Raw genomic sequence first — 26,781 nt, 5'->3', positions numbered from 1 at the left:
TCCTCTGCTATGTCAGTTTCTGGTTATGATAATGTGTGTACTAACAGTGGTGAACCGATGGAGATTGGATCGGTGGCACCTCGCTCTCAAGAAAAAGACCGTCGTTTTTCAGAAGGCTTGTGTTTCTATTGCGGAAAATCTGGTCATTTGATTAAAGGCTGTGAGCTTCGTATGAAGAAAGAAAAAAAAATGGTCAGTCACGCCCGTATTGCCTGTTTAAATTCCAAGGGTGTATTTTTAGCTGCTTCCACGATTGCTCAGGAAAAATTAATGGAATTTCGGGTGTTTGTTGATTGCGGGTCTACACTGAATGTAATTGATGGGGGATTCGTGGAAAAACTCAATTTAAAACCTGAACCTTTATCATCCCCCATTGCTGTGGTTTCTGTGGATGGCTCCCCTTTGAAGAATATTACTCTCAAGGTCAGTGAATTTCCTCTCACTTTTAATGGTGTTCACCATGAGAAATTGGATTTGGTAGTGTTGAATAACTTGCCTTCTCCAGTAATATTGGGTTTGCCCTGGTTAAAATTTCACAATCCTGTACTGGATTGGTCTACCAGTGAAATTAAATCCTGGAGCCATAAATGTTATGACAAGTGTTGTAACGGGCGTATTGCAGCTTTGGATAGGGGAGAATTGCCTGTTCCTATTCAGGATTTTTGGAGAGTTTTTTCTGAGAAGGAATCGCAGGTTTTGCCTCCCCATAGAGACTATGATTGTTCTATTGAATTTGTCCCTGGAGCGACTCTTCCTAAAAGTCGTTTATTTAACCTTACCATTCCTGAGAGGAAGGCTTTGGAGGAATACATACAGACAAGTTTGGCCGCCGGTCACATTAGGCCCTCTAAGTCTCCTGTGGCGGTTGGATTTTTTTTTGTAAAAAAAAAGGACGGCGGTTTACGTCCTTGTCTGGATTTTCGTGAGATTAACAAAATTACGGTACGCAATCCTTACCCACTGCCATTGATTCCTGATCTGTTTAACCAGTTATTGGGGGCCAAGTGGTTCTCTAAAATTGACCTTAAGGGGGCATACAATCTGTTGCGCATGAAGGAGGGTGATGAATGGAAGACTGCTTTTAACACTCCTGTGGGTCATTTTGAGAATCTGGTTATGCCTTTTGGTCTTACTAATGCTCCTGCATTTTTTCAGAATCTGATTAATGACATCCTTAGACCTTTGATCGGTAAAAATGTGGTTGTGTATTTGGATGACATTTTGATTTATTCGCCAGATCTGGAGTCTCATTGGCGGAGCGTGCGTGAGGTATTACAGTTATTAATGGACAATTCGCTTTTTGCTAAGCTGGAGAAATGTGAGTTCGCTGTACAGAGAATTAGTTTTTTGGGCTACATTATCTCCAGCAAAGGTTTTGAGATGGATCCGGTTAAGGTTCAGGCTGTGCAGGAATGGCCTAGGCCTATTGGTTTGAAATCGATACAGAGGTTTTTGGGTTTCGCCAAATACTACAGAAAATTCATGAAAAAATTTTCTAGTATTGTCAAACCTCTGACTGATCTCACCAGGAAAGGTGCTGATGCGGTTCAGTGGTCTTCTGAGGCCATTGAAGCTTTTGTGTATCTCAAGGAGAGGTTCACCTCTGCTCCCATCCTTATGCAGCCTGATGTTACTAGGCCGTTTTTGGTTGAGGTTGATGCTTCCTCTGTGGGGGTTGGTGCAGTATTGTCTCAGGATAACGGGGATGGATTACATCCCTGTGCCTTTTTTTCAAAAAAATTTTCGGAGACTGAACTGAATTACGATATTGGTAATCGGGAATTATTGGCTATTAAACTCGCATTTGAACACTGGCGCCACTTCTTGGAAGGTGCGGAATTTCCCGTTCAGGTTCTTACGGATCATAAAAATCTGATATATCTTGATGCTGCCAAGCGCCTGAATGCCCGTCAGGCTAGGTGGGCACTGTTTTTCTCGCGGTTTAATTTCTCCGTTACTTACATCCCTGGTACTAAGAATGTTAAGGCGGATGCCTTGTCTCGCAGTTTTTCTCCCATAGTCGGTGCTGAGAAAGAGGAAAACATTTTACAAGAAGGTGTTGTGATAGCTGCTTTAGACTCCGTTTTGGAAGATGAGATTCTTAAAGCACAGGAGAATGCCCCATCTAACACTCCTCATGGGAGGTTGTTTGTGCCTGGGACCTTTAGGAGAGATTTGTTTGTTGAGTGTCACGAATCTCGGTTGGCAGGTCATCCCGGAATCTCTGAGACCAAGAGACTGGTGGGTCGCAGTTTTTGGTGGCCTGGATGGCAGAAGGAAGTCATTAAGTGGGTGCGCCAATGTACTATATGTGCTAGATCTAAGTCCTCACATACTCCTGCTGCGGGGTTGCTTTGTCCTTTGGAGGTCCCCAGTGCTCCTTGGACACATTTGGCTATGGACTTTATAACTGACCTTCCCTCCTCTGAGGGTTTTACTGTCATCTGGGTGGTCGTGGACCGTTTTAGCAAGATGTGTCACTTGGTTCCCTTCGTCAAACTGCCCTGCGCTAAAACTCTCGCTAAGGCCTTTGTCAAGGAAATTGTCAGACTTCATGGTGTTCCTACTGACATTGTTTCTGATAGGGGTCCTCAGTTCGTGGCTCGTTTTTGGCGTGCCTTTTGTGACAGGTTGGGAATTCATTTGTCGTTTTCGTCCGGATATCATCCTGAATCTAATGGCCAGACAGAAAGGAAAAACCAGGATGTTGAGCAGTTCTTGCGTTGTTTTGTGGCAGACAATCAAGAGGGGTGGTCTGAGTTTCTGCCACTTGCCGAATTTGCTCTGAACAATCATACATCTTCTTCTGCTGGTTGTTCGCCTTTTTTTTGTTGTTCTGGGAGACATCCGTCGTTTGGGTCGTTCTCCAAGTTGGGATCTGCCGTGCCTGAGGAGGAGAATTTTTCCGGTGATTTGGAAAGAGTTTGGACGGATGTGCGTGGTAATCTTCAGGAGGCCAACAGAAAATCTAAAGACTACTTTGATAGGAAACGACAGGAGGTTTTGTTCGCTGTTGGTGACATGGTTTGGTTGTCCTCTAGGAATCTGCGGTTGAGGATTCCTTCTAAGAAATTGGGTCCCAAGTTTGTAGGGCCCTTTAAGGTGCTTCAGGTTGTCAACCAATCTGCTGTTAGGTTGGAGGTTCCTACCTCCTGGAGAATTAATCCGGTCTTTCATGTCTCTCTGTTAAAAAAAGCTGTTGTGTCGGATGGTGACGCCTCTGCCTCTGTTCCTCCGGTGGTGGAGGACGGGGAATATGAAATTTCTCGCATCCTTGACTCTAGACGGTATAGAGGTAGTTTGCAGTATCTTGTGGCCTGGAAAGGTTTCGGACCCGAGGATAACTCTTGGGTGAGGTCAGATGATGTTTCCGCGTCCAGACTTATCAGAGCGTTTCACAGGAGATTTCCTGATAAGCCTGGTCCTAGGGGATCCGGAGGATCCTCTTAGAAGGGGGGGTACTGTTAGAACCTTGCTGTTAGGTTTTTTTTCCTTTGCTGGTCACATGACCTTGTTGGCCTATTTAATCCTGCTCCGCCCTTCTGGCTTTGCTGGACTTCATTGTATATCTACTTTCTAGCTAGCCTGTGCTCTGTATCTAACTCTGTTAGTTTGCTTGGTCTACGGACCTCTATGTTCTATCTATTTTGTTTGTTCGTCTGTCTGCTACTATTTCTGTTAGGAGGTGTCCCATATTCCTCCCAGTCCTTAGTACTTGTAGGGATTCCCTCCTCACATCTATAGGTCTCCGTACAGACTAGATTAGGACTTTAGCAGGTCTGATCGCAGGATCAGGTTCCCTGTTACATCGTAGGGATTCAGCTGAGTCTTATAGTAGGGACAGATCTCCTCTCTTTCCTTAGCTTTGGTAGCAGAACATAACAGCCAGACCATGTGAACTTATTTCTCCAGGAAATTATGGGAAGCCCACATGCCCACACTTAACTCCACTCACTGTGTCTTCAGCAGTGTGTGAAATGGTGACATGAGCGTATTTCTTGGCGATCCTCATAAATCCAATCGCAGGGTGTTCGACTTTGTGTCAAACCAAAAATTTCAGGACATTTGTCTTAACATTTGTCTTAAGACAAACTAAATTTGTCTTAATCTGCTCATCTCTAATTATCACTGATGCCTAATAAACCCAATTGACTTATAATGGGGTCTATCTCATTCCATCATGGTGTAAATAGTTTTGAATGCAAGTCCATTCTTCCCTTCTATTATGCCAGAATTTGAATAACGGGACTTTCAAAATAGTAAATAAACAGCTTCAATAAAACTTTGCGGAGGGAACTGAAAATGGGATTTTTCCTTAAAAAAACTTTGTTTTTATAGATAGATTTTCTTTAAAAAAAAACAATAAATCTTTACATTGTTTAACTTCATTGCATTGTGTAGTAATGAAATCTAATTATAATGAGAATATTTCCTTTTTATATTTTTTAAATAAACATTCCTTATAGCTCATTAATAAAAAGGACTATGGGTTTCACTTTAATTAGAATCTGTCATAGAGCGCAACATTAAAACAACTTATTAAAATGCAAGTAAAATTGACTAATTAATCACTTGATTGTGTACACGATTCCACTCTCCATTTTTTAATGTGATTCATCTACTAATTGATCTCAGATGAATTTATCAACTATAAAATACGCAACTATTATGTCAGGTAGCAGTTTTATCATTTTTGTATTGAACTAACACTACAAGATCATAGTGGATATACAAATCAGTACATAGTTTTAGGAAAATATTTTCAAGTATGGCAGTACTCATTGTGTAGTTTTCTCTAATTATGTATCCACATTTATAAAATATAGGTTCCACTTGTGCTAATTAAACTATAATACACTCACTTTGGTGTAAATAATCAAGATCTACAAAAAAAAGATGAACCCTCACTTTAACTAAGTGGCAAAATTGTTTAATCTTTTATTTCTTCCTAATATAATTCTAAATTTTGTCACCAATTCAGTACAGTTGTTCTGCTCATTTATTCAAATACCATATAAAGAGTTTGTCACAGAAACACAATCTTCTATTTTAACTTAGCTGGTTAAATTACTTATTTAAAAATCTAATTGAGGTCTAATGACCTTGGCTTTTCAGTGTTTTTGTCCATTTTACTTCTTTTTTCTTTTTCCCCGCTATTGGAAAAGTTTTAATTTACTCGTTTGCATTGTTCTTCCGGTAAAGCTAGGCGATCTCTTTCATAAATTTATCATAAAAAAATTCTTAATTATGGAAGTGAAGCAACATTTGTGATCGCAATTAAGAAAGTTATATTCCAATCATTGATGTTCTTTATTAGTGTTGAAAAAAACTTTCATGCATTTCATTTTCAATGCAAAACTGGCAACTATAACTTTTTACATATTTCTGAACAAGACATAGAGACTTAGTAGAGGAGAATATCACATTTATGACCCCATACTATGTGCCAAAAAAAGAACTGCACTGAAACAATGATTACGTTCCAAACATGGATTACATGGAGGACAATTCAAATAGTCACTGATGGGAAATTGCTAATTGAGACAGATAAAGAGAACATTTAATCAGTTTTTGCATCTTTATATTTTAATTTTTACTCTCCTTTGCGAACATATTAGCTTCTAACATTTCAGTTACAGTTTATGATAAACCCAACTGGGCATTACCAATGATTCTTCTCTGGGGTCGTGTACATCTTTCCCTGAATAGCATTGACCAATTTTATGCAGTAGACATCATGAAGGGGAAAGAAGAACATGCCCCCAGAAGGTCAGAAGAAAATGCCTTCACATGGAGATGTATTGATAGATATCTCTGCTCTCAGTACTGATCTCTGCAGCTACTGTGTAGAGCACAGCAGAGCTGATTGTGTATACAAACACATTTGCAGCTAAAGTTCTCCTTTCACAGCACTGTCAGCTCTTTTGAATCCTCCTCTTCCTACACTGACTTTTTGCAATATGAAATCTAAAATTGTTTGTAACTACACTCACCTCTGCTCTATGCTACACATTAGGTGTAGATATTGGGCTAAAAAGCAGGTCTACCTGTCATTGCATCTCACAGGAGAAAGCATGTTCTTCTAACCTTCTGGGGTGTGTTAGTTTTTTCCTCTGCTTGACACCTCCTGCATACGTATGATTGGTCAATGTCCTGCAGGGAAAAAGTGTATATCTATTGTGGTAGATCGACTCACTAGGCTGCACATAAAAGTAGACACAGGAACGCTGTCTCCTTAAATCTTTCACTGGTACATTAAAGGTACTGCATAAGCAAGTGCAGCTTTTAACTAAATCAATATGGCCTTTCTAGCCTAACGGGAAAACAAAACAAGACGTGTGGCACAGTCCATTTTGCTGCGGCATCTGCCCTCTCAGGAGCAAACATACAAAGGTTTAGCTTTCCTTATCACAACAAATACAGCCCTAGACCTCTCATGTCCAGGCACACCCAACACTGAATGAGCAAGAAGGCTGTGTACTTAACATCTGCACTACACCCTGGGGTGGAGATATGGTGAAAAGCCTCCTACCCCCTCTACAGCTGTTCACTCAACCTGGCCCTAACCATGGCTGATTAACCCCTCTCAGCACTTAGTATGCTGGAGCATTTTCCTAGGTTCATATCACTGAAGCTAACAACCTCAGAGATACATATCTCCCCTCTAGTACTTTACCAGTGACTTTGTCACAGTGCCTAAAAGCAAATCTCTGGTAACACTCATTTGGACTTATTGTAAATCATAACCTAAACTTTTCAAGCTAATATCTCCCCAACAAAGATAAGAAATAAAAAGCTACACATTGTATTCAGCTCTTCAGCCACTATTCCATGATGTAGACAGTTCAGCATTAGAGATGAGCGTTGTTCTACTCGAACTGTTCGCCAATCTCAAATTCGAGCTGTTTTGGGCGGTGTTCGAGCCGGTCGGCGAACACAAACAATTTGAGAAAAATTCGGCTGTTCGAGGTTATGTTCGATAACTGTTCGTGCACCAAAATCATAACTGGATTTTTTCTCAGTAATGATGAAAATTAATGTTAATACGCAGTTTGAGTGTACAGCGGGGCGGGGGGAGGGGCAGGGGATGGATCTCTGCAGGAACAATGAAGATCTCCATTTTTTTTTCTCTTTCCCGCATTTGCAGTGGGGAGGTGCAATCTGTCAGCCTATCAGCAGCGCACACACGGAGCGAAGTGCTTTTTTTCACACAAGCAAGGGCATGTGTGATTGGCAGTGTATGTCACATGTCCTTGCCCTATAAGACCAAGCCATTTTCCCCGTCGCCACCATTTTCTCACTGCTGCAGCTGCGTGTTAGACGGCACCGCTGTTGCTGTGTGCGCTATACCTTGTTAATTTCAAGCCAATTTTCGCACAAATATACAGATAGCTTGGGAGTAGGGAATAGTTGTGATTGCAATCCTTTTAAGGACTAGGTTACAGCATTTCCTACGAATTTTATCAAGCAGGTCTGTGCTCTTAAATAGATAGATTGTGGGAGTAAAGACTAATTGTAATTGTAGCCCTTTTCAGGACTAGGTTACATCAGTTCCTATCAGTTTTTGCCAGGCAGGTCTGTGCCAGTGCTGTGCAAGTTTTTTTCACAGCATTTGGCTGAATCTAGCAAAGCTAATCCTTTTTGGCCTATTGCAGAGTGTGTTAGTCAGTGGAGTAGCCTATCTGTGTTGCAAGATATACCACCTGTGTATAGAATACCAATTTTTTTACTGCACCTAGTGAAGTAAAATCTTTTGGGCATAGCATCATTCTATTAGTCCATCTATACTGACCTCCATCAGGTTGCAAATTAAAAATAATTTTTTTCTGCATCTAGCTCTGAAAAAATATTTGGGCTTCTAGCAGTGTGTGGGACTTGGTCTATTAGTCCATCTATACTGACCTCCATCAGGTTGCAAATTAAAAATAATTTTTTTCTGCATCTAGCTCTGAAAAAATATTTGGGCTTCTAGCAGTGTGTGGGACTTGGTCTATTAGTCCATCTATACTGACCTCCATCAGGTTGCAAATTGAATAAAAAAAATTTCTGCATCTAGCTCTGAAAAAATATTTGGGCTTCTAGCGGTGTGTGGGACTTGGTCTATTAGTCCATCTATACTGACCTCCATCAGGTTGCAAATTAAAAATAATTTTTTTCTGCATCTAGCTCTGAAAAAATATTTGGGCTTCTAGCAGTGTGTGGGACTTGGTCTATTAGTCCATCTATACTGACCTCCATCAGGTTGCAAATTAAAAATAATTTTTTTCTTCATTTAGCTCTGAAAAAATATTTGGGCTTCTAGCAGTGTGTGGGACTTGTTCTATTAGTCCTTCTATACTGACCTCCATCAGGTTGCAAATTAAAAATAATTTTTTTCTGCATCTAGCTCTGAAAAAATATTTGAGCTTCTAGCAGTGTGTGGGACTTGGTCTATTAGTCCATCTATACTGACCTCCATCAGGTTGCAAATTGAATAAAAAAAATTTCTGCATCTAGCTCTGAAAAAATATTTGGGCTTCTAGCGGTGTGTGGGACTTGGTCTATTAGTCCATCTATACTGACCTCCATCAGGTTGCAAATTAAAAATAATTTTTTTCTGCATCTAGCTCTGAAAAAATATTTGGGCTTCTAGCAGTGTGTGGGACTTGGTCTATTAGTCCATCTATACTGACCTCCATCAGGTTGCAAATTAAAAATAATTTTTTTCTTCATTTAGCTCTGAAAAAATATTTGGGCTTCTAGCAGTGTGTGGGACTTGTTCTATTAGTCCTTCTATACTGACCTCCAGCAGGTTGCAAATTGAATATAATTTTTTTCTGCATCTAGCTCTGAAAAAATATTTGGGCTTCTAGCTGTGTGTGGGACTTGGTCTATTAGTCCATCTATACTGACCTCCATCAGGTTGCAAATTAAAAATAATTTTTTTCTGCATCTAGCTCTGAAAAAATATTTGGGCTTCTAGCAGTGTGTGGGACTTGGTCTATTAGTCCATCTATACTGACCTCCATCAGGTTGCAAATTGAATAAAAATATTTTCTGCATCTAGCTCTGAAAAAATATTTGGGCTTCTAGCGGTGTGTGGGACTTGGTCTATTAGTCCATCTATACTGACCTCCATCAGGTTGCAAATTAAAAATAATTTTTTTCTGCATCTAACCCAGCCAATAGTTTTGGCCTAATACCACAGTTTGGCCACTCAGCTCTGCTCGGTTACCATCCATTGTTTTTTTGTGCAAACAACTCCAGAGTTGTGAATTAGTTAACCACCAAAATGAGTGGAAAAAGGCCTGCTGCTGGTGGAAAGGGGAATAGGCGTGTTGGGAAGGGGAAAAAAGGTTGTGTCCGTGGGGTAGGTGCAGAAGAAAGACCATCTTCCAGCCAAACTAAAATGTCTACTTCTTTTAGCGGACAATGTGATAAGATCCCTTTCTTACGGCCACGCCAATCGCTACAAATTCCAGATGAGGCACAAAAACAGCAGGTGCTTCAACGGATATCAAGTGCTCCTTTAAGTGGGCTCTCCTCCACATCAACTTCAACATCACAAATACTCCAGTCCTCAAAGGTGTCACCCAAATCGCACTTGCTTCCTCACAGCTCCCAAATCTCCAGCTGCCCGTCTGAGTATGAGGTAGAACAGATGGTTGAGTCTGCAGAGCTGTTTACTCATACTATAGCCTAGGAATCAGAGGTCGACTCCAGCGCTTCTGTGAATCCAGACGAGGAAATGATCTGCACTGATGCCCAGAATCTTTATGAGTCGGATCCAGGACCAGACGCAGAAGGTTCTGACCATAATGTAGACCCTCATTCCCAAACTGTAACTCCTGTTGGTGGAGACAATGAGGAAGACGATGATAAGACTCAAATACCTGATTGGAGCGACAACTTTAGTTTTTTGTCAGGGCAGGAACAGGTTGGCTCTGAGGACGACGGGTGTGATAACGCACAGGGTGATGATGATGAGGTCGGAGATCCCACTTACTGTCAACCCACAGTCAGCCAAGAGATGAGGTCAGCAGAGGAGGTGGAGGAAGATGCTAGTGACGACGAGGTCAGGTTGCGCCTTCCTGGACAGAGACGTAGTACTGGAAGCACGTCAACAACTGCATCCTCAAACACAACTCTGCCTCTCACCACAAGTCGTGGTGGCTCTTCAGGTCGCATGGGTGCTAAGCCTTGCATAGCCTGGGCATTTTTTCAGATCGATAAAGATGACCCAACTCGTGTTATCTGTAACATTTGTCAGCAAAAGCTAAGTAGAGGCCAAAAAATACATAGTTTGAGTACTTCATGCATGAACATGGACATGAAGCATAAGTTGCAGTGGGAAGCTCAGTGTGCTACAATGCGGCCTAGCCGGCCGGGCCAACCACCGTCTGCGATATCTTGTGCATCCGCGGCCTCTTCATCCTCTGTGACTGGGGGGACAGCAGTCACACCTGTTTTGGGGCGCAGACCTGCCACCTCTTTACCCGCAACAGCCAGCGTGATTGCCAGGTCATCATTTTCTTTGGAGGTGGTAACACCAGCTGGTCTTGAGCGCTGTCCGACATCGATAGCACCACCTTTGGATCAAGGCAACCTAACATGTCCGCCTGTATCTTCCTCACAGACCGGCAGTTTGCCGGGGACACCCTTATCAACCCCGTCTAAGCACAATAGCCAGCCCTCGGTCCCTCAGATGTGGACAAGTAAAAGACCATTTCCTCCTAGCCATGAGAAAGCTAAGAGGTTGAATTTCACCATCTGCAAGCTCTTGGCTACAGAAATGCTGCCTTTCCGCCTGGTGGACACAGAGGATTTTCGAGACCTTATGTCCGTCGCAGTGCCCCAGTACCAGATGCCCAGTCGGCACTACTTCTCAAAGAAAGTTGTGCCTGCGCTCCACCAGCATGTCGCACACAACATCACCGCTTCTTTGAGAAACTCTGTGTGTGACAGGGTGCATTTCACCACAGACACTTGGACGAGTAGGCATGGACAGGGGCGTTACATGTCGCTGACTGGGCACTGGGTAACTATGGTGACAGCAGGACAAGGGGCTGCTGTCCAAGTCTTGCCGTCCCCACGAGTTGTGCGTCAATCCTCTTTATGTCAAAGTTGCTCCACTGCTTCTGCCTCCTCAACCTCCTCTCGGTCTTCCACCTGCACCCAAAGCCTGTCTGGTCATGCCACAAGCTTTCTAACTGCGCAGAAGGGATCCTGCACACCTCCTTACTATGCTGGCAGTAGGGCTCAATGTCATCAGGCGGTTTTTACATTGAAATGTTTGGGAAATGTGAGTCACACAGCTGAGGAGTTGTGGTCAGCTCTGGAGAACCAATTTCATGAATGGTTGTCTCCACTGGACCTGAAACCAGGGAAGGCCGTGTGCGACAATGCTGCAAACCTGGGTGCGGCCCTTCGCCGGGGCAATGTCACACACGTGCCTTGTATGGCTCACGTGTTGAACCTGGTTGTCCAGCAATTTTTAGCCCACTATCCCAGACTAGATGGCCTTCTGCAGAGGGCACGGTCGCTGTGTGCTCACTTCCGCCGTTCGCATCCCGCAGCTCAGCGACTTACATCTCTACAGAAGTCGTTGGGCCTGCCACTTCACCGGCTAAAATGCGATGTGCCTACCCGGTGGAATTCAACTCTGCACATGTTGCAGCGACTGTGGCAGCACCGACAAGCCCTGGTGCAATACGGGGAGTGGTCTCAGATCAGGGACCTATGCACCCTTCTGCACAGTTTTGAAATGGCGACGAAGATGTTTAGTGCTGACGATGCCATTATCAGCATGACTATTCCGGTGATTTACATGCTGGAGCACATGTTAAACAGAATTCGGAGTCAGGTGGTGGCACAAGAGGAGGTGGAGGAAGTAGAGGAAGAGGAGTTGTATGCGGAAGGGCTAACATCTGCAAGGTCCAGACGGTCGGCAGCACCAAGGCGGCAGGCATGTGAGGGTGGGGGAGATGATTTTACCAGGGCGCATGGTAGCAGCCAAACTAGTGAGGAAGGTGCAGGAGCCCAGGAAGAAGTGGAGGAAGAACTGATGGAAGACTCATCAGATGAGGGAGACCTTGATCACATTTCTGTTGTGCGAGGTTGGGGGGAGAGGACAGAGGAAGGAAGCATGATTGCTACCTCGCCACCAACACAACAGGGACTTGGTGCTCCTGGATGCGCAACACACATGAGTGCCTTCTTGCTGCACTACCTGCAACATGACCCTCGAATTGTGAGAATTAGAAATAATCCTGACTACTGGGTTGCCACACTGTTAGATCCCCGGTACAAAAGTAAATTTGCAGAAATTATTCCTGCCATAGAAAGGGATGCACGCATGCAGGAGTATCAGCAGAGACTGTTGCAGAATCTTACATGTGCTTTTCCACAAAATACCAGTGGTGCACGTAGTGAATCTCACAGTTCCAACTTGCCAACCGTGGGACCGTCAAGTGTTCAGCACTCAAACCGTAACAGAACCACAGTATCTGCTGGTAACATCAATTTTGCGGAATCACTTCACCACTTTTTTAGCCCATCCTTTGCAAGGCCACAGGAGACAAGAAGTCTGACACATAGTCAACGCCTAGAGACGATGGTACAGGAGTATCTCCAAGTAAACATTGAAGCCACGACTGTGTCACTGGACCCTTGCTCTTTTTGGGCTTCCAATCTGGATAAATGGCCGGAGCTAGCCACTTACGCCTTGGAGATCTTGTCATGCCCCGCAGCCAGCGTTCTGTCTGAACGTGTGTTCAGCGCTGCTGGTGGTGTGCTGACAGATTAGCGCACGCGGCTCTCCACTGATAATGTAGACAGACTCACGTTCATAAAGATGAACAAATCATGGATCCGGAACGACTTTTCTACCCCTGTGTCATCCTGGGGAGAGTAAAAGCTTGATGATTGGTTAAAATCACCCTACCAACCGTTTTAAGCTTTCAAATTACTAATCATGTTTATCTGTATCTTGACTGGAAAATAATTTGGGCTTTGTAGCAGTGTGCAGCAGTGATCCTATTAGGCCATCTATAATAAGCTTCACCAGATTTAAAATTAAAAATAATTTTTAGCTGCATCTAGCCCGGAAAATAATTTTGGGGCTCCGAGATGCGCAAGACACATAAGTGCCTTCTTGCTGCACTACCTGCAGCATGACCCTCATATTGTCAGAATTCGAAGTAATCATGACTACTGGGTTGCCACACTCTTAGATCCCCCAAACTTTTCGATCAACCTTTTCATTTTAATAAAGACCAAAAAAATGGTCATTTTTGAAATTATAAGCATTAGCAGGTTGTTAGAAACTGAAATCAAACAGTTTTCAACTCAAAACTTTATTCTAGGTGATGTTACATTTTCACATAGGACCCCTTGTTCGAAAGGAGCTTCTGAACTCTCTCGTCCATTGAATTTGTCAGGTTTTGGATGGTTTCTGCTTCAATTGTTTTGCATGAGGACAGAATACCCTCCCAGAGCTGTTGCTTAGATGTGAACTGCCTCCCGCCATCATAGACACTCCTTTTAATGATGCTCCAAAGGTTCTGAATGGGGTAGAGGTCAGGGGAGCATGGGGGTCACACCATAAGTTTGTCCCCTTTTATGCTCATATCAGCCAGAGATGCAGATGTTTTATGTGCAGCATGAGATGGTGCATTATCATGCAGAAAAATGATCTTGCTGTGAAATACACGGTTCTTCTTCTTGAACCATGGCAGGAAGTGCTGTTTGAGAAAATCCACATACATTATGGAGTTCATCTTTAGCGCCTTCAGGGATCCTAAAGGGGCCGACAATCTCCCCATGATTCCAGCCCAAAACATTACTCCACCTCCTCCTTGTTGGCGCTGTAGCCGTGTTTGCGTGGGGTGTCCATCAACCAGCCATCCTCCACTCCATTCATCTGGACCATCGAGCGCTGCACGGCACTCATCCGTGAACAAAACAGTTTTGAAATCAGTCTTCATGTAATGTTTGGCCCACTGGAGCCGTTTCTGCTTGTGTGAAGTGGATAGAGGAGGTCGACAGGATGGCGTATGCACAGCTGCAAACCTCTGAAGGACCCTGCATCTTGTTGTTCGGGGGACGTTGGAGGCACAAGCAGCTTCAAAAACTTGTCCGCTGCTATGACAAGGCTTTTTTGCCGCTGCTCTTTCAACCTGACGTAATTGCCTGTAGGAAAGAGTCCTCAATTTGCCCTTATCAGCACGCACACGTGTGTACTGTGAATCAGCTACATACTTCTTGATTGCCAAGACACTTCATCCTGATCATCGCACAATGTTGATTGTAGTCATGCCTTGACCTAAACACTCCACAATTTGTTGCTTCTCAGCAGCCGACACATCCTTTTTCTTTCCCATTCTTTGCCATTTTGGCAGAAAATGTAGGCTGCTTAATAATGTGAGAGAGCCTTCTTAAGTAGTCTTGCCTTTCATTGGACACACCTGCCAAACTAATTAGCACAGGTGTCTGCAATTGCTTACATTGATATAAAGAGCCCTGACACACATCACCATCAATGAGTTTAACTGACAAACAAACAAATTCTTCCCTTATCACTCCTAAACACTTTTTGCATAATAATTTGGAACGCGGTGTACATGTGCTTTTCCACAAAACACCAGTGGTTCACGTAGTGAATCTTACAGTTCTAACTTGCCAACCATGGTCTGTATGGAATTGTTCAATAAAGGGCCCAAAATTAAGATAACATAGATGGGAGAGGTCTCTAAGAATAGGAATTCCTAAGTATTTGATACCCTGTGAGGGCCAGGCAAAGGGAAAGTTGGACTGGATGGAATCCTATATGGATTTAGGGAGGGAGACATCGAGGGCCTCAGACTTCGCTGCATTGATTTTAAAATTTTACCATGTAACAAAGTGATCTATTTCAGCCATAACAGCAGGGATGGATATATGTGATTGAGTGATATATACTAGGACATCATCAGCAAATAGAGAGCACTTGTACTCGGTGCCTCCCACCTCAATCCACCTAATATTGGGGTTATGGCGAATTGATGAGAGCAGGTGCTCCGTCACTAGGATGTATAAGAGAGGGGACAGAGGACATCCCTGCCTTGTCCCATTGGTGATTGTGAAAGGTGATGAAAATGTTCTGACGCACCCCCCTGGGCCTTGGGACACCCGGAGCCGGACCCTTTTTGGTGGATGCTGGTGGTTGTAGTCTTCGTGGCGGCGATCCGGTTCCGTGGCTCAGGGCGGTCAAACCAGTGGCGGAACTATTTATGTGGTTTTGATGTTTAAATGTCCGACTACGCCTCCCGTGGATTGCGGTCAGAGTGAACCGCCGCTACAGGGCAGACCGCTAAGGCTGGTGTTGTGGGTGCAGCAGAGCGTAGCATAACTCCCCACGGGAGGAGTATAGCCTCAGGGCAGTGTATGCGGAGGATGGGGGTGATGGTGCAGGGCAGCAGCAGTAACGACACGGAGTCAGTGATGCAGTTCAGGGCCTTTACTCACAGTTCTTATTATCCAGACCACGTCTGCAGGTAACGGCTGCCCACGTCGTACTGTGCTCACCAGGTGAGGGGCTCAGACAACTCCCAGATAACTTTGGAGCGCTTCACAGGACCCCCTTTGTGTGTCCTTTGTCTGGCCTTTCTTACCAACACTTCTGTCCGGCTGCCTCGGGCCTCCTCTTGGTAAACTTGGCGCCAGTTTCCCTGACCCTATGTGGTGCCTTCCTAGCGGGTGGAGCAAGGGGCTGCGCCACATAAAATGTCAGAGCCTCCGGTTTCTAGCTGAGGGTCGTTTCCTGCCTCCACTAGTTCGGGGACCGGTCTCCCCCTTTGGCCTGACCCCTCCACGCAGGTGGATTCGGGCGTGCGGTGGCGACTCGCCCATTCGCACCCCTGGGATCCCTTCATTCCTCGTTCCTGGAGCCTTCTCCGCTCCTCTTCCTTCCTTCTCCCTCTTGCAGGCCTGGGCCTCTGTTACTAGGCCCGCCTCCGGAGCAGAGCTCATGCAGAGCCCCTGCTCCCTGCCACTTCTGCTCAGACTTCTCTGCACTGAACTAAGATGGTGCCCACCTTTTATACTCCCTTCTCAATGCACCCAGGAACTGCTTCCTCCCTGCTCCTGCACTGCAGGGTTCCCCTTCCTCAGTGTTCCCTCCCCCCACTCCAGCCAGGGACAGGGACTGTCGTGCCCATCTCAGGGGCATATTGGTCGCCCTGCCCCACGGCAATGTGGTGTAATGCATGCAGGTGTCGGGTCCTGATCCACACTCCATCCTTATCTGAGAGTGAGATATCACACCTCTGGGTGAGGTGCAATACGTCTGTAGCAACCGAGCCCTCGGTGCTACAGTTCCATTTATCTTCAGCCTAGGTGACGTATTGTGATACAGGGCCGTGATTTTGGCTATAAAAGGGTCCCCTAGACCCCTACCCCAAGCTTTTTAAGAGAATCATATATGGCGTGCCAGGAGACTCTATGGAATGCTTTCTCAGCATCCAACGAGAGTATCTACTTACAAATTTTTAACTGCATCTAGCCCAGGAAATACTTTGTGCCTAGTAGCAGTGTCTGCTAGTCAGCGGATTATCCCGGCTGTTAAGCAAGCTGCACCACCTGTAGTTTGGACACTTAATTTTTTCAAAGGAAATGCTTCGGGACCACGGGATACTCAGTGAAGAGCATCAGGAGGCACCCCAAGGCATAGGGGCTGGGACTGGCAGTAGGATGCCTTGCGGTGGACAGCCGAGCTCTATCCTTATAAAAGCTTTTTAACTGCAGCAGCTTTAGTGGACGCTACTGGAGCTGGAATTACGCGGCTGCTGGCATGAGACTTGCCCTCCAATAGATCCTTGTAAATGGATTTAAAGTGTATTCAGTCAAATTAGAGGGACAATTTAAATTAAAAAGCTTAGAGCTGCCTCCACCACAGGGGGGCTCTCTCGACCCACCAGCGGACAGGCACCAGTATTGGGAGAGGGGGGCTGGCCGTCAGGGTTCACCGCGGCTCTGGCACAAACCCGGCGACACGGAGGTGGCACGGGCAGGAGCGGACTGGCCGTCTCGGCTTCTCACTTTTTGGATTTTAGAAGGGCATGACATGCATATATCTGTGTCTCCCCCTCCTTTTACTCCTCCACCTCTTTTCTTTTCGCATGACTATATGTACTTGTCACTTTTCCATGTGTTAGTTGTGTCTTCTGAGCAGTTTGTCAGCTTTTGGACACCTTTGAAGGTGTTTTCTATGTGTTTCTATGTGTTTTTGTTTGCCTGCCATTGGTTTTAACGGTGTTCGAAGGTGTTCGACGAACAGTTCGACGAACAGTTCGGCGAACACACGGGTGTTCGACGAACCGAACCGAACTCGAACACTACGGGGGTGGCTCAACACTATTCAGCATGCTAAAACAACTAAGAGGTCCTCTTGACAGGGGGCACATCTAAAAAAAATTAAAAAAAAAACAAAAAAATGCTTGTCTTCATGGACAGTCTTTTTACATTTTATATATGAATAGTATAATAAAAGTGTGATTTTTTTAGTAATTGTGTCAACAAACCATATTTTTTTTGGCATCTTCAATGGACTTGCAATATTATTTGATATTAAGAAGTATTTGATAAAAAATACATTTTAGACTATTTTGTAGTAAAGACTGTGCATACAACTGCCATTTGGGTGATTGATTCTTTACAGTTTCATAAAAAGGCTTGTTTGTTTGTTGTTCTTAAATATTTTATAGACATATGCATTTACATTACTTTCAATCCCTCCATATCAATCTTGACAGGTTATAAAAATAATGAAGTATTCTTTTTGAATCAAAATATATACTATCCCACCACATTCAATACATTTTCTTCTTCATAACTATTATTATAAAGCCAAGGTGGTAGGTGGTAGTAGAACTCTAAGCCAGGTCAAATCTCGAGGTGGAAATCAGGCTAGAGTTTAAGGTGCGCTGACTATTTCACAATCAGAGGCACCTGTCAGCCAAATTATGAATGAAGATGATGAGGATTCTGTATTGAATAGTGATGAGCGAGTATGCCTCATTTACTCTTTTGGCGAGCACGCTCGGGTGCTCGCCGAGTATTTTGGCGTGCTCAGGGTTTCATTGATTGTCGCGCGTCTGCAAGTGTCATGGATATTTTACAGCTATGACACAAGCAGAGATAGCCTGTTTGCCAAAGTGCTGATCCGTGAGTGAGGTGCAGGTGCATATGTTACCGTGGATTGAGAAACATGTGGTGCGCTCAGTGAAACAAACACAGCGGGCAAGTCCGCTTCTGTCACAGCTGACGGGCTCTCACTCAGCATGATTTGAGCGGGTAGAGAGCCAGAAGTTCTGCGGTGGAAGACCTGCTTGACAATGTTTAGCACGGTAACAGAGGAGGAAGAAAAAGCAGCGGATACGGTTGATGGGGCAGCTGATGGTTGTTGAGGTCTGCATTTTATCTCAGTGAGATTGCCAGAGTAACGCATGTTGATTGCGCATGTGAAGGTTCATGCATGTAGTAGTCAAATTATTGCACTTTTTCCCTCTACTGAGTTTTTAATTGCAAACTTTGCAGATAACGTGAGCTGTCTCATCCTTTGCAGTCTCAAAAAAAAAACAGGCTAGGTAAGCTGCAGACCCGCGACCACTGCTGGTCACTGCCGTAGTTGTCGCTAAGGATGCAGTGCTCCTCATGCTTGCATCACTCCGTGTCTGCGCCATAAGACGCAACATAACCTCCTCGTATTCCTCCACCTCCCCAGATAAGCTACTCAGCTGCGTGCCTCTAGGTTCACACCAAGTTGGATGTACAACCTTATCATCATTCAATGTGTTATCCCATTCCTCACCCTAAGAGTCACCCTCCTCTTCTTCTTGCCCTGACAGCACAGTACAGTCGAGGGTCAAGAATAAGCTCATACTCAACCTTTCTTTTCCCCCTGTATGGAGAACAATATCTGCCTCAAACAATTTTAAGCGGAGATGTAGCCTGCTTTATATACCAATTTTGAGTTTATCAGGTCTGTGTACCCCTGTGTGGAAAAGAATATAGGCACCAAAAAATTTATTTCACTAGAATATAACTATTCTAAAGGAGACCAAAACCTCTTACCCTACAGCCAACCCAATAGATGGAGAACCAATCAGGATTCCCCACATTTCCAAAAATTAGTGGCAGACACCAACAAAGTGGCATCAATTTCACTACAGTAGAAATTGTAGAATTAGGAACGACACCTCTTTCCCTACAGCCAACCCTGTAGATGGAGACCCAATCAGGAGTGTTCACATTTGAAAAAATTTGAGCCTAAAACCACCAAAGTGGCATCAATTTGACTAGACTATAAGTAGTATAATGGGGACCGACACCTCTTCCACTACAGCCAACCCAATAGATGGAGAACCAATCAGGATTCTCCACATTTCCAAAAATTTGTGGCAGACACCAACAAAGTGGCATCAATTTCACTACAGTAGAAATTGTAGAAATAGGAATGACACCTCAGGTTCACACCGTTATCGCACATGGCCTTCTCTGGCTCCAGGTTCAGGGAGACATCCATTGTTCAAACTGAGCATGGAGAGCTGTCCACAACTCTTTAGCTGTATGACTAAGATCTCATCTCCAAGGCATATTAATTTGAAGACTGCCTGATTGCGGTGACCCCTGGCTGCGCTGTACGGAGGTGGTGTGGATTCGCTCTGCACTGTTGGAACGTTAAGGCAGAGGTTGAGTGCACAGGTGGAGGCCCTAGAGGAGGTGGAGGAGGCAGAAGCAGTGGAGGAAGTGGGAAATACAGAGGTTTGTTCTGGAAGCCTTGGGTATTTCAAGATTTGTGGAGCAGTCCCTTCCCCGCCTGCCCCCACAGCCACAAGAGCCACCCAGTGCCCAGTCAGTGAGATGTAATGCCCTTGGCCATGCTTACTTGTCCAGGTGTCTGTGGTGAAATACACCCTGGCAGACATAGATTTAGTCAAGGAACAGGTGATGTTGTCTGCGACATGCTGGTGTAGCGCAGGCACAACTTTCTTAGAGAAGTAATGGCGACTGGGCAACTGGTACTGGGGGACTGCGATGGCCATCAGCTTTTGGAAACCATCTGTATCTACCAGGCAGAAAGGCAGCATTTCCGTTGCCAACAGATTGAAGATGGTGGAGTTCAACCTCTTAGCTTTGTCATGTGTAGGATGAAACAATCTTATACGTGACCGCAACTGCGGGACCAAAGGCTGGCTTCAGTGCTGAGAGAAGATGGAGTGTGGTGAAACGGACAAACTGCTGGACCGTGAGGGAGGTGCAGGCGCAGATGTTATGGTGGATTGAGAAACATATGGTGTGCTCTGTGAAACAAACACAGCAGGCATGTCCACTTCCGTTACAGCTGACGGGCTCTCACTCAGCTTGACTGGAGTGGGTAGAGAACCCGAAATTCTGCAATGGGAGACCTGCTTGCCAATACTAGGCACAGTAACAGAGGAGGAGGAAGCAGCAGCAGATGCGGTTGATGGGGCAGCTGATAGTTGTTGAGGTCTGCTGGTTCACATTTCAGCGAGGTGAGATTCCCAGTGTAACGCAAGTTGTTTGCGCATCTGAACATTCATGAATGTAGTAGTCAAATTATTGCAATTTTCCCTCTACTGAGTTTTTCATCGCAAAGTTTGCAGATAACGTGCATTGGCTCATCCATGACGATGACAATAAAGGCCCAGGCTAGGCAACCCTTGCCACCCCTGCAAGCTGCAGACCCGCGACCGCTGATGGCCACAGCCACGGTTGTGGCTAATGGTGCAGTGCTCCTTGTGCATGCATCACTCCGTAGGGTGAAAGGTAACCTCCTTGTCTTCCTCCTCCACCTCCGTAGATGAGCTACTCAGCTGCTTGAGTCTGGATTCACACCAAGTAGGGTCTTCAACATTGTCATCATCCAATGTGTTATCCCATTCCTCGCCCTCAAAGTGACCCTTCTCCTCTTGTTGCCCTGAAAGCACAGTACAGTCCGCATGAGCCTCAGGTATCTGAGTCTCATCAGGATCACCTCCCTCCCCTCTGGTTAATGTCTTTGATGAGGGTCAGGAACCTGTTCGGACCCTACTCCGTCCTGCCCCGAATGCAACCTAAATTTTTTTTTTTATCATCGGTTCAGATGTTTTCCTCCTCTTCTTAACTATGTGAATATTTGGAATACACTTCTGATGCCCATGGTAAAGAATGGATAAAAATTTCTACAGACTCATCCATCTGTGGTTCTCTACAGTCAGTTGGGCACTTGGACAGTTGTGACGTAGGGGGGAAGCAAGGGTAATTGGGGTGCCACCTCTGTGGACTGTACTGTGTGATATTGAGGTGGAGGAAGAAGAGGAGAGGCCACTTGAAGCAGCGCTTGCCATCCACTGGAGCACCTGCTCTTTCTGATCCTTATCAACAAGGCGTATCGCTGTGTGGCTGCCAAGGAAAGGGAGTGGAGTAGCCAGTCCACTAACAGAAGTTGTCAGTTGTCTTCGGATAGGACATGACGTTGTTGGTTCACTAGTGCTTTCACTAACATTACCACCTACCCCATGTATACCTTGAACACCAAGCCTATTCCACTTTCCACCACAACCTCTCTTTTTCCCACTCATGTTGCTCAGATACTGTGGTAGGAGCACGCTATTAGCAAAACAAAATTAGATTTTTTGTGGACTCTACCTAGAAAGACAAAAAATCTATTTTTAACTCTGAAAACAGCAGAACTTTAATGCCACTAATGTTGTAGGTGGCTTTTAGCAGAGTGTATCAAGTTTGCGACACAAAAATATCTTTTGTGGACTCTGCCTAGCAAGACAAAAAATATATTTTTTAACTCTGAAAACAGAAGAATTTCAACGCCACTAATGTTGTTAGTGGCTTTTAGCAGAGTGTATCATATTTGAGACACAAAAAAATATTTTGTGGACTCTGCCTAGGAAGGCAAAAAAACTATTTTTTACTCTGAAAAGAGCTGAAGTTCACCGCCACTAAAATACCAGGTGGCTTTTAGCATAGTGTATCACATTTGTGACACAAATTTTTTTTGACTCTGAAAACAGCAGAAGTTCACCGCCACTAAAATGCCAGGTGGCTTTTAACAGAGTGCATCACGTTTGCGACACAAAAAAATCTTTTGTAGACTCTGCTTAGCAAGACAAAAAAATCATTTTTTTTAACTCTGAAAACAGCTGAAGTTCACTGCCAATAAAATACCACGTGGCTTTAAGCAGAGTGTATCACATTTGCGACACAAAAAAATATTTTGTGGACTTTGCCTAGCAAGACAAAAAAATCGATTTTTTTACTCTGAAAACAGCTGAGGTTCATTGCCACAAAGATAGTAGGTGGCTTTTAGCTGAGTGTATCACATTTGTGACACAAAAAAATCATTTGTGGTCTCTGCCTAACAAGACAAAAAATCTATTTTTTTACTCTGAAAACAGCTGAGGTTCTTTGCCACTAAGATAGTAGGTGGCTTTTAGCAGAGTGTATCTCGTTTGTGACTCCAAAAAATCATTTGTGGACTCTGCCTGCCAACAGAAAAAAATATATTTGATTTACTGTGCATACAGCTGAAGTTCACCCACCAAAAAAATGACAAACTGGGCTAACACAGCTTGCACTGTCACATTAGCAAATGAAAAAAAAAAGATTTTTGTGCTCTGCAAGCTCTGCATATTGCTGAATTTCAACCCCACAAAATCAAAAAGTGGTGTACCAGGGCTTGCTTGCTTTATCACATTAGCAAGTGCAAAAATAGATTGAAGGTATACTCCTGCATGGAGCACAATACAACCAGTGCACAACACTGTGCTATGTCATGGGCCTTGCTCTGTCTGTCAAAATCTCAGTAATTGCACAAGAAAAAAATAATGTGCTGCAGCATCTGTCTCCCGCAGTGACAAGCATAAAATGGCGCTGAGGGAATATGGCCGCTTTTTATATAGAGAAGACATGTGATCTCAGCAGCCAATTGCAGAAGCCTTTGTGTCTAGACAGTGTGGATGCTTCCTGCCCTCTGATTGGCTAGCCGCACTTTCCTGACTTAAAGTTACTGCTTACAGGAAGAAAAAAAATTACAAGCGTTCTGCTGATCTGACCTGTTCTGAGCTTTCACCCTCACCCCACTCATCTACCACATCCCCCTGCTCATCATACACAAGCCGAACGTTGCCGATTTTTCCCAAAAAACAATGTCAGAATTACGTTTTTTTCACAAATTTTCCCCCTTTAATTTTTTTTCCCATTTTCTAGTACAGTATGTATACTGGAAATTAGATATCCTGAGCTCCGATGCCATAAACCTTCGGGTCAACAAATTAAACCAGTGGCAAGAAATGCTGTGGTTGTACTGTCATGTCCAGGCCCAGTGTAATGTCAGAGAAGGTGTATAGATTTTGCACAACAAATCAGACCAGATTATCTGCAATAATTGTGAAAAACCTAATATTTTTCACAGTAGATCAGGCATGCATCTATGCAGACTTTCATGCACCATCTTCTGATGCCAATGATTAAATCAGCTGTACCATTTGTACTGCCTGCCTGTCAATTGACTGTATTCTACACCTCTCTGCAGCCACCAGGACCAATGGATCACACTCTGCAGGACATCTCCTTGTCCATCATGTCATCTATGCTGTACTACTGTTGCTGTCGGGGCTGAAATTGCTGGCTCTAAACAGTGTTTTATACAGTGCTACACAGAACTACTGATTCTAGGAAACATAATCTTATATTCTAAATAAATAAGTCTTGCACTGGTGAGTAGGGTATGAACAGAGGTGATCATAAAAATATGGTATTAAAAAGATCAAATTTATTAAGATTAGCTAATAACTAGTGATGAGCGAGCACTAAAATGCTCGGGTAATCGTTGTTTGGATCGAGCAAATAGGAATGCTCAAGTGCTCGGACCAAGTAACGAGCCCAATGTAAGTCTATGGGAAACTCGAGCATTTTTCCGGCGGCTCCACCCGGCGGTCTGCCGAGGGCCAAAAAATTGCCCAAATCGATGGGAACAGTGCTCAAATGACATGTGGTCAGCATGGGGACGATGCCTGGAATCAATTTGGATGCCCAGGTCACTGCTGTCAACAATGTTGTCAGAGGTATTACTTCACTTTTACTGACTCACAATAAAACATGCAAAAATGAAACCAAAATGGATTTTCCTGGCAAAAAATGTTAAGGAACATCCTTTCCAGGGTAATGACTTGAACATAAGGCAAAATAAATAGCCAAAAACAAAAAATGATCCTCCACACCTTGGGCTATGTTCTCACGTAGAGTTTTTGATGCGTTTTTGCACTTTTGCATTGCTTTAAACCAAGATAAATGTATTTACTGGGAAATGTCATTTTAACATTTTGCAACCTTTTCTGGCCATGTCGTGTGTGACACATCATCAGACACATGCATACAGTGCTGAAAAGACATGGGAACAGCATGGGGAGGACCCCTGGAAGCATCTCTGACTCCCAGGTCACTGCCTAAAGGTGTGCCCATCATAAGTGATCTATGGCGCATGCAAAAATGCCTCCCGCCATGCACCTGTCATTGCAGACTTGCAACAATCACCGTCCACGTCCTTGTTCCAGCGCAGCATTCAGTTGTCCCTACCCCATTCTTTGGAATGCAAGTGTGAGTATGCAGCCAGCCACCCACGCACCCACAGGCTGCAATACTATAATGACAAATTTTTGACAGCTGCTTGCATTTGAAATGTGGCCTTTTAGGCTCGTGGAGGCGGAAGCTTTTCACAATCTCATGGCGGCGGCAGCCGGGTGTCCTTACTCGGTCCCTAGCCACCACTATTTCTCCGCCTTTCACAAGCAAGGGTCACTGAATATTACTGCTGGTAATTTTCTGTGGGAATCTGCTTGCCTCCTACCAGCCTGTAATATTTCCAGTGAACTATGGACGATGCCATGGTATCAGCACTGCCCCCAGTACCAGTAGCAAAGCCATCCATAATTTCCTTCTCAGGAATTTTATTTGGTAGACTGAGTGGCTGCCCAAATACATTAGATTCTCACAAAGGAGCTGAAGATAGAGTGGCAGTAGGTGCAAGTTTCTCCAGCCTGTTAGATATCGGAGGGTGAACGGCAGCACATTGGCTCAGTCGTTAGCACCAAAGTCTTGCAGCGCTGAGATCCTGGGTTCACTGCAAGGGCTGCCAAAAATTTGGAGGAACTCCAATGTCCCTTGAAAAAGATGAAGAAGTCGGAGGGCCTCCTGCAAAAAAATGCTCCCATTATTAGGAAGTGTGTCTCCCATACTGTTTGCCCATGCAGTGAAGCAATGGCTGCCAAAAATTTAGAGGAACTCCAATGCCCCTTGCAAGAGAGGTAGAGGTCGGAGGGCCTCCTGAAAACAATTTTCCCAATATTAGGAAGTGTGTCTCCCATACAGTTTGCTTATGCAGTGAAGCAATGGCTGCCAAAAATTTGGAGGAACTCCAATGCCCCTTGCAAGAGACGTAGAGGCAGAGGGCCTTCTGCAAAAAATGCTCCTATTATTAGGAAGTGGGTCTCCCATACTGTTTGCCTATGCAGTGAAGCAATAGCTGCCAAAAATTTGGAGGAACTCCAATGCCCCTTGCAAGAGATGTAGAGGTTGGAGGGCCTCCTGAAAACAATGTTCCCATTATTAGGAAGTGTGTCTCCCATACTATTTGCCTATGCAGTGAAGCAACTGCTGCCCAAAATTTGGAGGAACTCCAATGCCCCTTGCAAGAGACATAGATATGCTGATATGGTACATATGGTGGTGATATGGTGGTGGAGGATGAGGATGCGGAGAAGGAGGAGGACACTAGCAAATAGACAAAATCAGGAAGCGTATACCCATGCCGGGGAGTGAAGACAGAGGTGCATGGGAATAGAGTTAGACCTCCGCAAAAAAGACACTGTATTTGAGTTTATGTAATGCTGCTATCATTCGGTGGTGTTGAGAAGTCTGGCTTAATCCAGCCCTTGTACATTTTTATAAAAGTCAGCCTGTCAGAATTTTCAGTTGACAGGCGGATGCACCTATCGGTTATAATTCCACCGGCGGCACGAAAAACCCGCTCTGACAAAACGCTAGCAGCAGGGCAGGCCAGGACCACCAAGGCATAGAGAGCCAGTTCATGCCTCGTGTCCAGCTTGGATACCCAATAATTATAAGGCACAGAGGAATCACGGAGGAAGTTGATATGGTCGGTAAGGTACTCCCTCAGCATCTTCCAAAACTTTGCCCTCCTTGTGAAAGTACCCCTCGCCTCAGGGCCTGTGTGATGGAAGGGTCTGAGAAAACTGTCGCAGAACTTTGACAGTGTTCTCCTGCCTCTTCTGGACTGCATTTGTGGCTCTCTCGCCTGTATTCCTTGGTTGTCCAACGAACTGTGACCTCTCCCGCCAGCGTTTTCAGATGGGAATTTTTTTAATAATTCCACAACAAGGGCCTTCTCGTACTGCACCATTTTATTAGGCCTGTCCTGAAAGGGAATAAGAGACAAAAAGTTCTACCAGTAGCATGGGTCTAGAAGCATCACCAACCAGTAGTGACTGTCACCCAAAATTTGGACAACGCGAGGATCACGGGAAAGGCAGCGTAACATAAACTCAGCCATGTGTGCCAGATTGCAAAGAGGTAAGACTTCCATGTCCTCACCAAGAGGATGACTGACCATGCACTCCTCTTCATCCTTCTTCTCTTCCTCCTCCTCCCTGTCCTCAGGCCATCCATGCTGAACAGACGGTATGACAGTTGTGCAGGTAGTACCATCTATAGAGCAGGAAAATAGCTCCA

This window comes from Phyllobates terribilis, unplaced genomic scaffold (genome assembly GCF_046119375.1).
Source record: "Phyllobates terribilis strain yellow unplaced genomic scaffold, ASM4611937v1 Scaffold_11__3_contigs__length_659146591, whole genome shotgun sequence".
In the NCBI taxonomy this organism is placed as follows: domain Eukaryota; kingdom Metazoa; phylum Chordata; class Amphibia; order Anura; family Dendrobatidae; genus Phyllobates; species Phyllobates terribilis.
This window is presented reverse-complemented; position numbering follows the sequence as displayed.